The sequence below is a fragment of the Fukomys damarensis genome, unplaced genomic scaffold (assembly GCF_012274545.1).
Source record: "Fukomys damarensis isolate Sample0158 unplaced genomic scaffold, DMR_v1.0_HiC HiC_scaffold_29, whole genome shotgun sequence".
NCBI classification, from domain to species: domain Eukaryota; kingdom Metazoa; phylum Chordata; class Mammalia; order Rodentia; family Bathyergidae; genus Fukomys; species Fukomys damarensis.
In genome coordinates this window covers 11,744,070-11,760,922 of record NW_022900941.1, presented here as the reverse complement: position 1 = coordinate 11,760,922, position 16,853 = coordinate 11,744,070, and positions in this window count along the sequence as shown.

Sequence of the window (16,853 nt, the reverse complement as noted above, 5' to 3'; positions counted from 1 at the left end):
AGTTCGAGACCAGCCTGGGCTACATAGTGAGTTCCTGGTCAGTCTCAACTACATAATGAGACCCTGTCTCAAAAAACCAAAAAATAAAAATAAATAAATTAATTAAAATAAATAAAAATAAAAATAAATTATATAGGTATATAGTAGTAAAGATTTCAGAAACCCAACAGAAGAAAAAAAATGTAGAAGCAGAGGAAAAAAACAAATCACATACAAAGGAAAGCTTGCCAGAATCACAGCCAATTTCTCAACAGAAACCCACAAGGCAAGAAAAGTGTGAAGCGACATATTTCAATCCCTGAAGGAAAACAACCTTCAACCCAGACTGATAAACCCTGCAAAACTATCTTTCAAAATTGATGGAGAAATACTATACTTTCATGACAAAAAGCACCAGAGGAAATTCATGAATACTAAACCAGCAGTCCAAAAACTTTTAAACAATATCCTAGGAAAAGACAGTGAGGATCACAACCCCAGGAAGCACAACAAAATGAATCCATCAGGCATGACAAGAAATTAAATGCAAAGGGGAAGAATCCAACAAAAAGAAAAAGCCTTGAAAAGGATAAGTCAATACATATCAGTTATAGCCATCAATGTTAATGGTCTCAATTCACCAATCAGAAGAAATAGGCAGAATGGGTCAAGAAGCAAGATCCAACAATATGGTGCATACCAGAAACATTTAATTCAAAAAGAAACTCAGACTGAAAGTTAAATGGTGGAAAACAATACTCTTTGTGACAGGACACCCCCCCCCAAAGCAGGAGTAGCTATCCTTTTGCAGATCAAGTGGGTTTCAAACCAACACTGATTAAGAGAGAGAAAAAGGTCACTTCATCCTTATAAAGGGAACAATCCAAGAGGAAGATATGATAACCATAAATGTATATGCACCAAACACAAGTACACCCAAATATATAAACAATTATTAATGGACATGAGAAATCATATGAGCACTAATCTAATAGTAGTGTCACCAATAGATAGATCACTTTCACCAATACATAGATCACCCAGACAAAAAATGATGAAATAGTAGAACTCAAACTCTTGAAAAAATGAACTTAACGGATGTTGAGAGTGTTCCACTGCACAAAATCAGAATACACATTCTTTTTGGCTGAACATGAATCATTCTCCAAAATAGACCACATACTTGCTCAAAGAACATGTCTAAGTAAGTGCAAGGGAATTGATGTTGTCCCCTCTATATTATCTGACTATAGTGTGATTTAATTGGAGATTTGTAGCCAAAGGAACAAGAATTTCATGAACACATGGAAATTCAACACCACACTTCTGAATAACCAATGGGTCCCAAAGTAATCTAAAGAAGAATCAGACAGTTCCTACAATTAAATAATGATACATCATATCAGAATTTATGGGACACAATAAAAGCAGTCTTATGAGGGAAATTCATAGCAGTGAATAATTATAATAGCAAAATAGATCGAACTTAACTATACAACCTGATGCTGAACCTCAAGCTTCTAGAAAAGAAAAAGCAGGACAAATCCAAAGCTCATACAAGGGAGGAAATTATAAAGATTAGGGCAGAAATTAATGCAATGGAGACTAAGAGAACAAAACAAAAAATCAATGCAGCTAAGAGTTGGTTCTTCAAAAGAATAAACAAAACTGACAAACCCTTAGCTTTATCAACACTTATCAACACCTTATCAACACTTGATCTTAGCCAAAAGGCTGAGAAGCGAGTCACCAACCTTATCAAAGAATTGAAAAAGGCCCAAACCTATGCAATTAGGAATGAAAAGGGTGAAATTATAATGTACCCTCCAGAAATCCAGAGGATCATCAATATGATGATGCCAATAAGGTGGAAAATACAGAAGAAATGGACAGATTCCAAGATTTGTATGAATTACCAAAATTGAACAAAGATGACATAAAAATTCTAAACAATCCAATATTAATGAATGAAATTGAAAACATAATTAAAAACTTATGAAGAAAAGTATGGGTCCTGAGGCTTCCCCACTGAACTTTATAAGATATTTAGAGAGGAACTACTGCCACTCATATTTAAACTCTTTGATGAAATTGAAAGGGAAGCAATACTCTCGAATTCATCCCTGGACAGAAGCATCACATTGATCCCCAAAGCTGAGAAAGAACCAACTGAAAAAGAGAACTATAGTCCAATCTCACTAATGAACATAGATGTAAACATCTTTAATAAGATACTCAAAATAGAAAGTAGGAAATCATTAAGATCATACACCCTGACCAAGTGGGATTCCTCCCAGGGATGCAGGGATGGTTCAGTGTATACAAATCAATAAATGTAATACACTATACTAATAGAGCCAAGAATAAAAACCATATGATCATCTCAATAGATGCAGCAAAAGCATTTGACAAAAAATCCAACACAGGTTTATGATAAAAACCCTCCAAAAATTTGGAATAGATGGCCTCTACCTCAATCTGATGAAAGCCATCTAAGAAAAAACAACAGCCAATATCATACTAAATGGTCAAAAGCTGAAATCCTTCATGCTAAAATCAGGAACAAGAAGGATGTCCACTATTACCACTTCTGTTCAATATAGTTTTGGAAATATTAGCCATAGCAATTAGACAAGAAAAAGGAAAAAAAGGAATAACAATAGAATATGAAGAGACCAAACTGTCATTATTTGCCAATGACATGATACTTTATTCAGAAAGCCCCAAAAGTATTCTAAACTTAATAACCAAATTAAGCAAAGTAGCTGGATACAAGGTCAATACACAAAAGTCAATTGTTTTCCTGTACAAGAAAAATAGACTGAGAAGTGGTACAAATAATTCCTTTCACAATAGCATTCAAAAAATAAAAATACATAGGAAACCACCTAACAAAAGAAATAAAAGACCTCTACTCTTAAAATTACAGCACTCTGAGAAAAGAGATTGAAGAGGATATCAGAAAATAGAAAAACATCCCTTGCTCTTGGGTAGGAAGAATCAACATAGTGATAACGGCTATTCTTCCAAAACTGTTATACAAATTCAATGTAATCCCAATTGAAATCTCAGGAGCATACTTCACTGACCTTGAAAAAAACAATCCAAAAATTCTTTTTTGAAAAAGAAGAGACCTAGAATAGCAAAAGCAATTCTAGGCAATAAAGACAAGGTAGGGGTATCACAATCCCAGACCTGAAACTATACTACAAAGCTACTGTGATAAAAACAACATGGTACTAGCAAAACAAATAAACAAAATAATAGACCTGAGGACCAGTGGAATACATTAGAAGATACAGGGACAAGTCCAGACACACTCAGCCATCTCATCTTTGACAAAGGAGCCAAAAACCCTCATTGGAGGAAAGATAGACTTTTTAATAAATGGTGCTGTAAAAACTGGGTTTCTCCTTGCCAAAGATTAAAAATAGACCTATAACCCTCACTAGATGGATCACAAAATGGATTCGTGATCTAAATATTAAAACAGAAACACTAAACCAGCTAGAAAATAGATTAGGTAGAACTCTTGAAGATACTAGTGTATGAAACGATTTTATCAACAAAACCCCAGTTTCCCATGAACTAGAACAATCAAAAAAGTGGGGTCTCTTCTGCACAGCAGTAGAAACAACCAAAAAGCTTCTGCACAGCAAGAGAAACAACCAATAGTGTTAAGAGACAACCCACAATGTGGGAAAAACTTTTCATGAGCTTGTTCTCAAAGGTCTGCTATCTAGAATATACAGAGAAATTTAAAAAATCAGGCCTCCCAAATTTAAAGACCAAATCCCAAAATGGGCATCTGAAATGAATATTTCTCAAAGAAATAGAAATATCAAATAAACATATGAAAAAAATGTTCAACATCATTGACCATTTGAGAGATGCTGATGAAAACAACACTGAGCCAGAAAGAATGGCTGCTGTCATTAAATCAACCAATGACAAATGTGTGTAGGGCTGTGGGAAAAGAGGAATCCCGCTCCACTGCTGGTGGGAGGGTAGACTGGTGCAACCACTGTGGAAATTGGTATGGAGATACCTCAAAGAACTAGGACTGGAGGTCCCATTTGACGCTGCTATCCATCTGCTGGGTATCTTCCAAAAGAATTTTAAAAAGCATAACACAGTGATATATGTCACCCATGTTCATAGCAACACAATAAATGATAGCTAAAACTTGGAAGCAGCCCAATTGCCCAACAACAGGAGACTGGATAAAGAAAATGCTTTTATTTATTTTATTTCTTTTATAAATTGGAGTACCACTCATGCATAAAGAATGAGAAACTATCAACATTTATAGCTAAATGGATGCACATTGAGGTGATACTCTTATGTGAAATTAATAGGGTGCATATTTGTAAATATCAAAAAAGTTTTTCTAGTGTGAGAAACTGAAAGTGTAAATAAGGACTAAAAGGTATAATAGACAATGTGAAATAGGAAGAAAAGGTGCAAAGGGTAAGGGGAAATGTGAGAGATACGTGAAATGAAAGATGGCAATGGAATTAACATGAGAAAAACAAAAAAAATGGAAACAGTCTTTGTATGTAGGGAGAGGTGGAGGGGTTGAAGGGAGGGTAGAGGAATGGGGAAAAAATAAGAACCAAGATAAATTATGTAAAAGTGCAAATTTCCAATGATAAATATCATTACATTACATACCTTAAATGTACCAATAAAATTAATAAAAAACAGAAATCCTTCCTTAATTTCACCTTGAAACACTAGCTGAAATAGCAAGCCTTCTCTGGATGTCCACTTTGCTAGCCAACTTTACGGATAGCCCCTACAATTATGTGAGCCAATTCCTTAAAAGTACTGATAGACAGATGACAGATCAGTTGGTTATTCTTTCCTGGAGAACAGTAACACCGACATTCTATCCTAAGTTAACCTAGAGTCAAGTGGATGTTTCACACTCTGTTCAGGTATCCCTTGAGTGAGGCCATCATAGGAATTCTGGTTCCCAATTCCATGCATCCATAAGGTCTTCTAGCTTTCAACTTATTCTACCCTAGATCAAATAATTCAATATTCAGTGGATCCTCTGACTGCACTATGTTATCGCTTTCTTGGTCAAATTGCATCTGCATGCCTTATCTCAGTGGTCAAAAAGTAGTTCCTATTCTGTACCTCTCTGTACTGGATAAAGGGGATTTGATGACATATGGAGGCCTCCCTTTTTCAAGCCCCTGAGTTGTCCTTGCTTCATGCCAAAGCCCCCCCATAACAATCACTCCACTGGGACTCAAGACTGTAGCCAAGAAAACCTAGAGTTAGTCAGGAGAATACCGACATTCATAAGCAGTATGTGCTTTAAAAACACAGTGACCTTGGTTTATAATTTGATGATAATCAATTATTTGGAACATTTGTAAGAGAACATATATATGCTAATTGGTTAGATATATGCAGATGCAATGCTATAAATTGGTATATAAACATGCAGGACTTAGAATTATTAAACAAATCTTTTAGCACCAAAATTGAAAGTGCTATAGAGGTTTGTTTAGTCTGATTTAGAATATATTTGAGGTCAACAATTTTAGAGCAAGAATCTGTAATAAAAATACAATATGATTTTAAAGGACATCTATATAAAATATTTTCAATATTGTTTTAAGTGCTTTCACCTTTGAAGATATTGCACTGTAAAAAAACCATCAATAATTGCAGTGTGCTTTCTGTATACTATTGATAAGTAAACAAAAGTAAGCATAAAAATTAAGTTGGAGGGCTGTAGGAGGAAAAAAAAATTAGTGAGTCTACTGGAAATCTACAAGAAAACCACAGAAATGGGTAACAATATTAGCAAGGATGTACCACAGGCCAGGATTTTAAAACCATTATGGCAGGCTTCAACCCAATATTATTAAGGTGAATGTCTGTTGGAAGAACTGAAGGAGGAATTTCATTATCCTTCTTCTACCGAGCCTCTTCAACTCTTGTGAACCTAAAGTATGTGTCAGAGGTGCTCCTCCTCTGAGGATGTGATGTGGGTGTCGAGCCAAGCTCAGTAAGTATGGGCTATGGCCACCAGGAAGGTGTATGAATGAAGAGGAGGGCTGAATTTAATGTTTCAGAGTATTCTGATGTTACATATATATTATTTTATTGTACAGTGGATCAAACATGGGACCTTGCACCTATGAGGCAGGCACTGGCACCACTGAGCTAAATCTCCAGCCCTCTGATTGTATCTTTAAATAATTTGCAAAGGGAAGCACACACTGGGACCCATTTTTATAATATTCAGTGTAACAGCACCAATATACTTGTTCTAATGATTACAATTCTAATTTTTCCAGTGAAATTTTAATGCAAAAAAGATTTCTGTATAATTACATTACTTCTCAAAATCTAATACAAGTCCCTGACTTATAAATATTTAAGTAGCAAACTTTCTCAGACACCAACAGCCCTTGAATTATGAACATTCATAGATGTGAACAAATTCATATGAATTTGCCAAATCTGCCCAACACTGTCACAGTTGCACATTGTACTGCACTGTTCCAACATTTTAAGTAAAAGCAAAAATAGTTCATTTACAGTATTTTGTGTATGTTTTTTTAATAGTTTACATTATATATTTGTGTCAAAAATGTGTAAGGCTCACTTTTTCAGCTTTGCAAACATTTTCCCAGAATAGAATTAATATGCAAGTTGGATAGTTACTGTATTGATGTAATAATGTTGATACTAAAGCCAACAGTATGCAAATATTGAAGAAAGCTGTCTAAAAATATTATAATCTAACTTTAGTTAAATTATGAGTTGTTGATTAGAAATTAAAACTCTTGCTGGGTGTGGTGTGGTTGCACATATCTGTAATCCCAGCACTCGGGAAGCTGAGGCAGGAGGATCGCTGTGAGTTTGAGCCCAGCCCGGGCTACATAGTGAGTTCCAGGTCAGTCGTGACTACATAATGAGACACTGTCTCAAAACAAACCAAAACAAAACAGAAATTAAAACTCTAATTCACAAAAGAAATTACTAAAGGAAAATTAGAAATCTGAATATCATTGCTTATAGCAAAGGACAAGTTACTAAGTTGCTAGAAAGTAAGAGAATGGTGAAAGAAGCATTTATCAGCAATGAATTGCAAGAATAAAAAGATATAATGGAGGACACATAAACATTGTTGGGACTTTATTGATTATCAAACTAAGCAGGTAAGTAATCATGAATATTTGTATTTTAAATCAAGAACCTAAATAGATTTTTGAATGAAGACTCATCAATAATGTGTATTTATTAGAATGAAAAGGGCATTCTAGCTATTAGAAATATTCGCTTGAGAAAAATGTTTTATTTATTTCTTGTATTATTGACAGCTTTCAGGGAATCATATCACAAATAAACAGAAAATGAGTCTCAGTAGACTGCTCGTCTTTAAGTAAACTTGGGTCTTATTGTAAACACCAGTACCACAGCTGTGTTGCTCTTCCTCAGCTCTGCCAGGAGAACAATTGTTGACTGTTGAACGAACACACAAATGAAGTAGAGGGTTAAGGAGTTCTCTTCGTGCATTACTGGGTAAGAGATATACTATTATTATTTCTTTCTACTCTAGTTAAAAATTGTCTTTTAAAAGCCATAAAATTGAGATTTTGTTACTAAAGTAATTCAAAACTTTCAAATTAATTTTAGAATAATTTTCGGTTTACAGAAAAACCACAAGACAAGTACAAAAAGTTACTTTATTCCCAGCCGCTCTCTTCCCGCATCTGTAAGGACAAAATTTATTTATTGCCCTTTGCCCCACGGTCTCCTAATTAATTTGGCTCCATCCGCTAAAAGAACGTCCACCAGCCTTAAATAAGTACAAAAGGGAAAGTTTATTGAAGGATATGCGCATACAGAAAACAAAAGTAAGAATGGAGAGGACAAAGAAAGAGAGTCCTCTAACAGCAAGAGGGACTCTATCCGGGAAATTACCCTTAGGCTCTCTGGCAACAACACCGGAATGTTGGAGGAATTAGGTTCATCACTCGCAACACAGCACGGGTCTCTTCAGCAATCCCTTCGGCTACAGGTCTCAATCCCGGGCGTAAAACAGCAGCAGCAGCCTGGGCTAGGTGGGCTGTTTATATAGCTGTCTAGACAAAGGCAGTAAAACTACCTGTACTTTTGGCACGAAAAAGGTGAGTGTGCTTGCAGTCACGTCCCAACCGGGCCCTGGCCAGGGGTCCGGGAGGGGCGGAATGCATCACATTCCTTATCTTGATGTTAAGAACATCTGGCCTTTTTAACGAAGTCCTTCCTGTTTTTTCCCAGGGAACTGGCCAGGTATCCAGGGAAAGAAGAGGTGAACTAGTAATTATGCGCCTTAGAGAGACGAAAGCCTTAACCCAAGCCTTTCCAACTTAAAGTTTTAACTTTTCCTTACAGCATCATTCACACCTTATGCTGTTGTGACCCATTTGTTACTATTAGCGAACTGATGGTGACGGAGTATTAGTTTGTCTATACTTTATTCATAGTCCCTTAGTTTTTATCTAACGTCCCTTTTCCTCCTCCAGAATTCCATCTGGGATCACACACTGCATTTCCTTGAAAGGGCTCCTTTGGTTTCTTGTGGCTGTGACAGTTGCTTAGATTTTCTGTTTCCAACCACCTTTGAGGTTCTAAGTAGTCCTGAACTTTCCGGAGTGACGATTTTTCAAATCTATCATGGAAGCATACTGCAACATGATTTATCCATCCTGGTGTTGAGCATCTGGCTGAATCACTTCTGCCAGGCTTATCCTCATAAAGTTACCCTCTCCTCTTTCCACACTGACTTCTTGAAAATGACTCTGAGCCATTTATGTTCCACGATGGTACTTATGCCCACCTCCTCAAAGACTGATTTCTTTATACCAGTTTGTAATTCTTCTGTATGCTAGATTGGTCTCTTCCAAATTTATTCACCTGGTCTATCAATATGGATTTATGTACACTTATACTTTGTGTTATAATATGATATTATTCAACTTACTTTGGTGCTTACTTTCTTCTAGCTTAGACAGTACATTTTAAGTTAGAATATTAAAGTGAAAGAAAAAGACTGAAAATAGAATAAAACCAAGACATAGGTCAGTAAATAAAAGAGATGCTGCTTTCCATAATACGTTATTTCTCACAATGCATTTTACACATCCAAGGTTTGCTACTCTATGCATGAAAAATGCTTTTTAGAAAGAGGAATAAAGTGTATTTTATTTATCTACTATAATGCAATATATATTTATTGTATGCTTTAAGAAACAGAAATACAGAAGAAAATAAGCATGGATGATACAAATGATACAAATACCCACAGTAAATTGCTATTATAATTTTGCTGCACTTTTTGCTAATTACATTAGAGATGTATATTTCATCAAATTCTAAATATTTTAATTTTCCAAAATTATACTATGAAAATTTTCAAAATGACATATTTTTCAAAAGTTAATAAATTTGATGTTGCTATTAAATTAATTCATGACACACTGAAAACTAAGAATTGCTATATGGTATCTTAAGAAAGCTGCGTGTTATAATTGATAGATCCCAGAGAGGGATACAGCCAGTTTTTTAAATTAAATTTATTGATACTTTTTAGGTATACAGTACATTCACTAGGTATACAGTATACATTCATCAATGGGATCTTGTAACTTTACATTATGTATCTTGGTTTTTATTTTTTCTCCATACCCCTGGCCTCTCTTGAACCCCTCAACCCTTCCCTATATACAAAGATTTTGTTTTCCAGTTTTTCCTTTTCTCATATTTTTTCTTTTCCCTCCTTTCCAGTCCCCTATGCTTCCCATTTCCTTTACTCCTTTAGCCCTTTTCTTCCAATTTCATATTATCAATTATACAATTTGAAACTTATTTATACTTTTAGTTTTCACAACAGATAAACTATCTGGTATTTACATATGTGTGTCCTATTTATTTCATTTTAGATTATGGCCTCAATATGCATTCATTTGGCAATAAATGTCACTAGTTTCTCACTCTTTATGGCTGAGTGTACTCTATCTTATAGAAAAACCATATCTTCTCTACCCAGTCTCCTGTTGATGGGCAATTGGACTGTTTCCAGGTTTTAACTATTACAAACTGTGCCACTAGAAATATGGGTACATTGTGGTATTATTCATATAATTATTTGGGGAAGATACCCAGCAGTGGGATGGCTGAGTCAAATGGGACCTCTAACCCTAGTTATTTGAGGTATCTCCATATTGATTTCCACAGTGGTTGCAACAGTCTGCACCCAACCAACAATGCAGAAGGGTTCCTTTCTCCCCACGATCACATGAGCATTTGGAATGGGTTGATTTCTCGATAGCAGCCATTATTTCTGATGTCAGTTGGAATCTCAGAATTGTCTTCATCTACATTTCTCAAATGACCAGTGATGTTGAATAATTTTCCATATATTTATTTGCTGCTTTTACTTCTTTGAGAAATAGCTGTTCATTTCAGATGCCCATTTTTGAATTGAGTCTTTATATATTTGGGTGATCTGATTTTTTTGAGTTCTTTATATATTCTAGATAGTAGACCTTTGTCCAAGGAATAGCTGGTAAAAACTGTTTCCAACATTGAAGGTTGTCTCTTAGCTCTTTCAGTGGTATCTCTTGCAGTGCAGAAGCTTTGTAACAGAATGAGATCCCTGTTGTTGATTCTTTGTGCTAATTCCTGTGCTACTGAAGATTTGTTCATAAAGTCTTTTCCTATGCCAATGTCTTCAAGAGTTCTACCAATTTTATGGTAGTTTTTAGTTTAGTGCAATGTGAAAGATAAGGGTCTAGTTTTAATCTTTGGCAGTTTGAAATCCAGTTTTTCCAATATAATTTATTAAGAGGCTACCTTTCTACCAGTGAGGATGGTTAGCTCCTTTTTCTAAGATGAGGTAGCTGATTATGTCTGGAGTTGTTTCTGCATTTTCTAATTTACTCCACTGACCTTTGGGTCTGTTTGTTCAGAGTAGCATGCTGTTTTTATCACAGTGGCTTTTAGTATATAGTTTCAAGTTGGGGACTGTGGTACCTCCTGCCTTTTCTCTTTTGCCTAGAAGCAAGGGATATCTTTCCATTTTTTTGATATCCTCTTCAATCTCTTTTTTCAGAGTGCTGTAGTTTTCAGTGTAGAGGTCCTTTACTTCCTTCACTAGATGCTTCCTAGATGTTTTGCTTTTTTGGATGCTATTTTGAAAGGAAGTGTTTCCCTAATTTCTCTCTGTGATTCTGTTATTTGTGTTATTTCTGTTATTTGTTAAGGCAATTTTTTTTCTTTTTCTGTGTTGACCTTAGTGATAAAGCCAGTTTGACTCAGCCCACGAGCCGTCTTAGAGAAATGTAGGTTTCATTTTACTGAGGTCACAGAGGATACATCAGCAGATCACAGAGAACAGGTCATCACATCACAAGGTGCTCCCCAAGGACATATCAGCAGGTTACAGAGAACACATCAGTAAGCCAAAAGCCCACCATTTTTCTGACCTACACCTCTCAAAAGCCCACCCCAAAATGATAAAAAAGCTTCTTAGCCTGTAAGTGACATCTTCTCTGTTCTGCCTGCAGAACAGTTGAAGAAGTTCCTCTCAAGTTTAGCAATAAATCTGTTTTGACTGCTGAGTTAGTGTCCCTTCTTTCTTGCTCTTCTAGCATCCAACCCAGGAGCACAGTGGGAGCCAAGTGGGAGTTGAGAACAGGGGCTCCTTTGCAACCTAGGAAGAAATGGGCAGTGGCAGCTCATGCGGGGCTTACTCCTAGATCCGGAGGACCTCCTGTTTCCCTTCCTTCCAAAAGAATCAATGGTATAAACTTGACTGTGAAGCTCTGGGCAAGGCTGCTCTTTGGTGAGTCCTCAAAATCCCAAGAGAAAGCTTTGGAATCCTGACTGCCTAAACAAGTAACTAACTCTCCTTTTCCTTCCCCCAAATTCTTCCATTTTGCAAACCCCAGTACAGGGACTACCCTGCCAGACCTCAAACCAGACATCGACCACTGGCTCCTAACCCAGCAACATCACACTTGCACCCTCCCTTCTACTCTCCTGTATTGATTAATTTGATGCCCTTGGCAATTTCCCACCCTATTCTCTCTCACTTCCTCAACAACCTCAGACAGAACCCCTACCCTTCCAACTGGCAGTGCCTCTCCTCCTGGTTCTCTGCCTCTTCAATATCTGACAGCCTGCCCATCCACTCCCACCCAGGCCCCCTCACAACATGCTCTCACATTCTTTTTTCTCTCTAGACACCTCCCCAGACCACTTCTCATCCCACCCTACCCCTCTTTGAGGTAGCAGGTATTGAGGGATCCATTCTCATGCATGTTTCCTTCTCAATTACTGTTCTAATCCAACAACGGGGTCCTTCTCAGAAAATCCAGATGAATTCAGAAAAGAAATAGTCCTACTCACTCAAATGTTATGATATTCACTTTGCGAGATACTTACCTTATCTTTTTGTTTATGCTTACTGACAAAAGGGAGTATGTTTGGTAAAGGTTGAAAACCACACCAATGCACCCACCAACAGTAACCTGACAGTCATGCTAAGGTAGCTTGAGCTGAACCCCAAGAATCCAAGCAGACATATCAACTTGGTGATTCTGGTAGGACAGATCCTGATCATATAATTATTACTTGCTTCCTGGTTGGCAAAAATAAAAGTAAACAGGTCAACTATGAATGCCACAGAGAAATCACCCAGGGGGCAAATGAAAGCCCAACCCTCTTTATGAAGCACCTTTCCCGAGAACACAATTAAATACACAAACATCAATACTAAGTCTCCTGAAGGTCTACTTTTTCCGCACCTCCACTTCATTTCCTAATCTCATTTAGACATCCACAAAAAACTCCAAAAATCAGAAAATGGACCTAAAACAGAAAGAAGCAGTTAATAAACCTTGCATTTAAAGTTTTCAACAAGATAAGGAACAGAAAACTCTAAAAGAAAACCAAACTAAAGCCAGATATCAAATCCTGGCCTCCCTATTTCAGTGCCTATACCTGCCAAAGGCTCTTCCTCACACCTACCCAGCAACTGTTCTTTCTGTGAAAATCCAGGCCACTGGGAAAAAAGTTTACCCTAATCCCAGGAATCCTGCAAACCTATGTCCAAACTGTGGACAGTGGGGTCACTGGAAAATGGACTGCGCTAAGAGAAAGTCAGTCCCTTCCCCATTGGCCCTCTAGATGACCTGACTCATCTGAAGAACACAGGGCAGCCATCATAGTGTTACCTTTAGGTGCCAATTGATGTAGCCAGGATCCCAAAGCCCACTCCATGACATCCTCAAATGATCTATGGGCAACAACAGTGGTGGAAAAGCAGGTTTCTATTCTCACTAACTCAAGGGCCATCCTCTCTGTTCTTATTGAATATTCTGGATCTTTGTTCCACTCCTCTATCTCAGCAGGTTGAATAAAGGGTCTAATATAAATGTTACCCTAATTTCCACCCCTGTACTATTCTTTAGACCATATAAGTTTCACTCACTTTTCTTTTTAATCTCCCACTGCTCCACACCCCTTTTGGGTAGAGATGGCTTCCATCACATGGGGGCATCTATACATATCCCCACACTTCCGTCTAAGCCTTTTCTTATCCTGCCAATCATATCCGATAATGACACCCTCCCCCTTTGAGGTTATCCAACTCATCAAATCACAAGTTGACCCTATTGTTTGGAACACACACAAAAAATCTCTTACATAGCTCTAAACCACCAACTCCTCAAAATAGCCCTTAAGCGCCCTACTCAAGCTATCACAATCAACCAGTACACCTTTAACACCAATACCTATCTTGGCATCCAGCCCATTATCAACCACCTTCTGAAATCCAACATTCTCTTTCCTATGCATTCCCCCAACAACACTCTCATACTTCCTATTTTAAAAAATGACTCCTTCCCATTAGTTCAAATCTCTGAAACATTAATGAAGCTGTTGTTCTCACTCACCCAATGGTCCCCAACCCCTATGTCTTCTTTTTCCAAATCCTCCCAGTACTCAACACTTTACTGTTTTAGATTTCAAAGATGCCTCCTTTAATATTCCCCTCAGCTCTGATTCCCAACAACTTTTCACCTTTACCTGGTCACAGCCTACATCTCTGTTCACCAAGCAACTCACATGAATAGCTCTTCTGCAGTGATTTCAGGATAGCGCCCACTTTTTCAGCCAAGCATCATAAAACTACCTCCAATTCCTCAACCTTTCTCCTAGACCCCTGCTCCAATATGTCAAAAACCTCTTGCTTTGAAGGCCCCTGAAAAAAACGACTCTCTATCCCACATTATCTCCCTTTTTATGGTCTTGGAAAAGAGGAAACTGTGCCCCAGCTGGCACAATGGTAGGTCACTTACCTCCACCCTTCACCTCACTCCTATCACTTGCTGCATATCCTTCTCCCCAAAGCAGGCTGTTAACAATCTTGCTTTTATCACTGTAAAATGAGATCGCCCTTCCTTCCTGGGGATCTTTAGCTATTTTAGACTTTGGATCCCAAAATTCTCACTCTTTGCAAAACCTTTGATGAGGCTTCCAATGGAGAGCCCTGAGAAAAAGTGCCAGAAACAGATTTCATTCCCATTTCTTTTTTGAGTTTCAAGTCGTCACTCCTTAAGGCTCCCACTTTGGCCCTACTCAATCCTAATAAACCTCTCTTTCTATTTAGACCCAGCAAGTATGGACAAGCATTAGGGCTACTTACAGAGTCAGCTGGAGACATACTCCAGCTTGTTGCCCATTTATCTAAACAACTTGATTGTGTAATAAAAGGCTGGCTTCTCTGTTTCCAGGTCCTAGTGTCAGCTTGTCCTCAACCCCAGGTCCCAAAAGATTACTCTCCACCATCCCCTTTAGGTGCACTATTCACACAAGCTCTCTTGCCTTCTCCACCATTGTGCTTTAACCCTTCTCTCTCCAGCCCAAGTTCAAGTCCTATGCACTCAGGTTTTACAACACTCCATTACTTTCTGCAGCTTGTCTGTCCTAAACCCTGCCAAACTCCTTCCAACACCTCATCTCCTAGACCCCACCCCCCAATACGAGTTCCCTGAGCCCCTTAGTTTCACTCTCATCCACTTCAGTCACATAATCATGGAACATATTCCAAGCCCCCCAAATATTTTATTGATTGAATCACTTCAAAGACCACCCCTTCCCAGGCAGGGTGCACCATAATTGAAGGCTATCATGATAGTCAATCCTCCTCTTCTACCTAAGAAGTAATTGAGGCCACAGCCCTCCAAATAAGAACAATTTCACAGCTGGTAGAACTCACTGTACTTGCTAGAGTTCTCACTCTTGAAAAAGATAAAACCATCAATATTTACGCAGACTACAAATATGCATATAATACCCTACACTCAAGTGCTCAAATCTTGTATGTAAGGGGATACCTAATGGAAAAAAAATACCCTTATACCAAATGGACCTCTAATTCAAAATCTTCTAGAGGTAGCTCTTCTACCCCATAGAGCTCTAGTAATTCACTGCAAAGGCTATCAAAGACCTAACTCACCAAATAAACATCTCAGACACATCACTTGTGGAAATAATGAGGCTGATAGACTAGCAAAACAGGCAGCTTCCAAATCTCTCTGCATTCCCTTCTTTCTCTTGCCTCTATCCTACTCATCTCAAGAAATTGCTTAAAGAACAAGGGCCATGACAAGAGGAACAAAACTGGTTTCTCCACAAAAAAATTGGTCCTTCCTGAAAGCTTGAAAAACATTTTTTTTCTCATCTTTCTGTTGCATGTCACAAGGGAGGCTCTGAGTAGGGTGGAGGGTTCTCTCCTAATGTCTTTATAACTTGGCCCTCACTTCAGCAAAGAATGAAGACGTGGGGCTCTTAGTGGAAAATAGAGGAGTCAAGACTGATATCGTGCAAAACAAAAGTTCATTTAAAGTGTGGCAAATGCAGAGACTACAGAAGAACTGAGTTAGTAGCACAGTGACCTTCCTGATGGGGGTCGTCCATCTCTGTATGTCCAGTGAGTTTGAAGTGTACTTCATACTTACAGTGATAAGATGGTTTCTAAAAATGACTGCTTCATTGATTGATGCAATTTAAGCCAATCAGGATCTTAGCCCTTGTTTCTGGGAAGGGCACAAGGTCATTTGGGGACTCCTTAAGAATGCAGTAAATGTGAATAAAGAGAGCATTTCTCAAGTATGTGATAGGGTGCATTTCTCAAGTACATAGTGAACAGATAAACATGTGATATTACAATCATACCCATCCTGATCGTGCCCTGAGCTGTTTATGTTCCTCTCATCAACCTCTACATTCTGCCTTCTGATGCAATCATTCCACTTCTATAGGATGGGGGACAGGGTGATGTCATACTGGCTGCTTTCTGCTAGTTAGAAGGAATGTGAAGGGTAGGTGGTCTTGGTTGAGTAGAGTGCTTGGGTGGAAAGAGGCTGCTAGCTCCATGGAGGGTTTCACTTTTAGGACTACCTGTATTTTAAAAACATTGATGTGCTAAAGACACAAGTATGAAACCACAGGCTGTCAGCTCAGTTGTTTGCTGTGACAGAGAGGCTTTGTCTCCTCTATTTCTTAAATGTCCCTGTCCTCTATCTAACCCCACCTAGGAGTCTGAGCTATCCCAACATTCCTCCCTTTGGAAATATCCATCCAACTACTGTTGGAATCAAGGGTGATGACCAGTCTGGCTATTTCTGGATGAAATGAGGCCTTGGTGTGGGCAGTGGATGATGTCCATGAGGAAGTTGACTGTATAGCCCATGGTAGAGGGCAGGAGATGGTGGCTCCAACTAGAAGACTGCCTATATGGTCACTTGGAGTTTAGCAGCCCCTGGCTGAGAACAAACAAACCCTATTAAGAG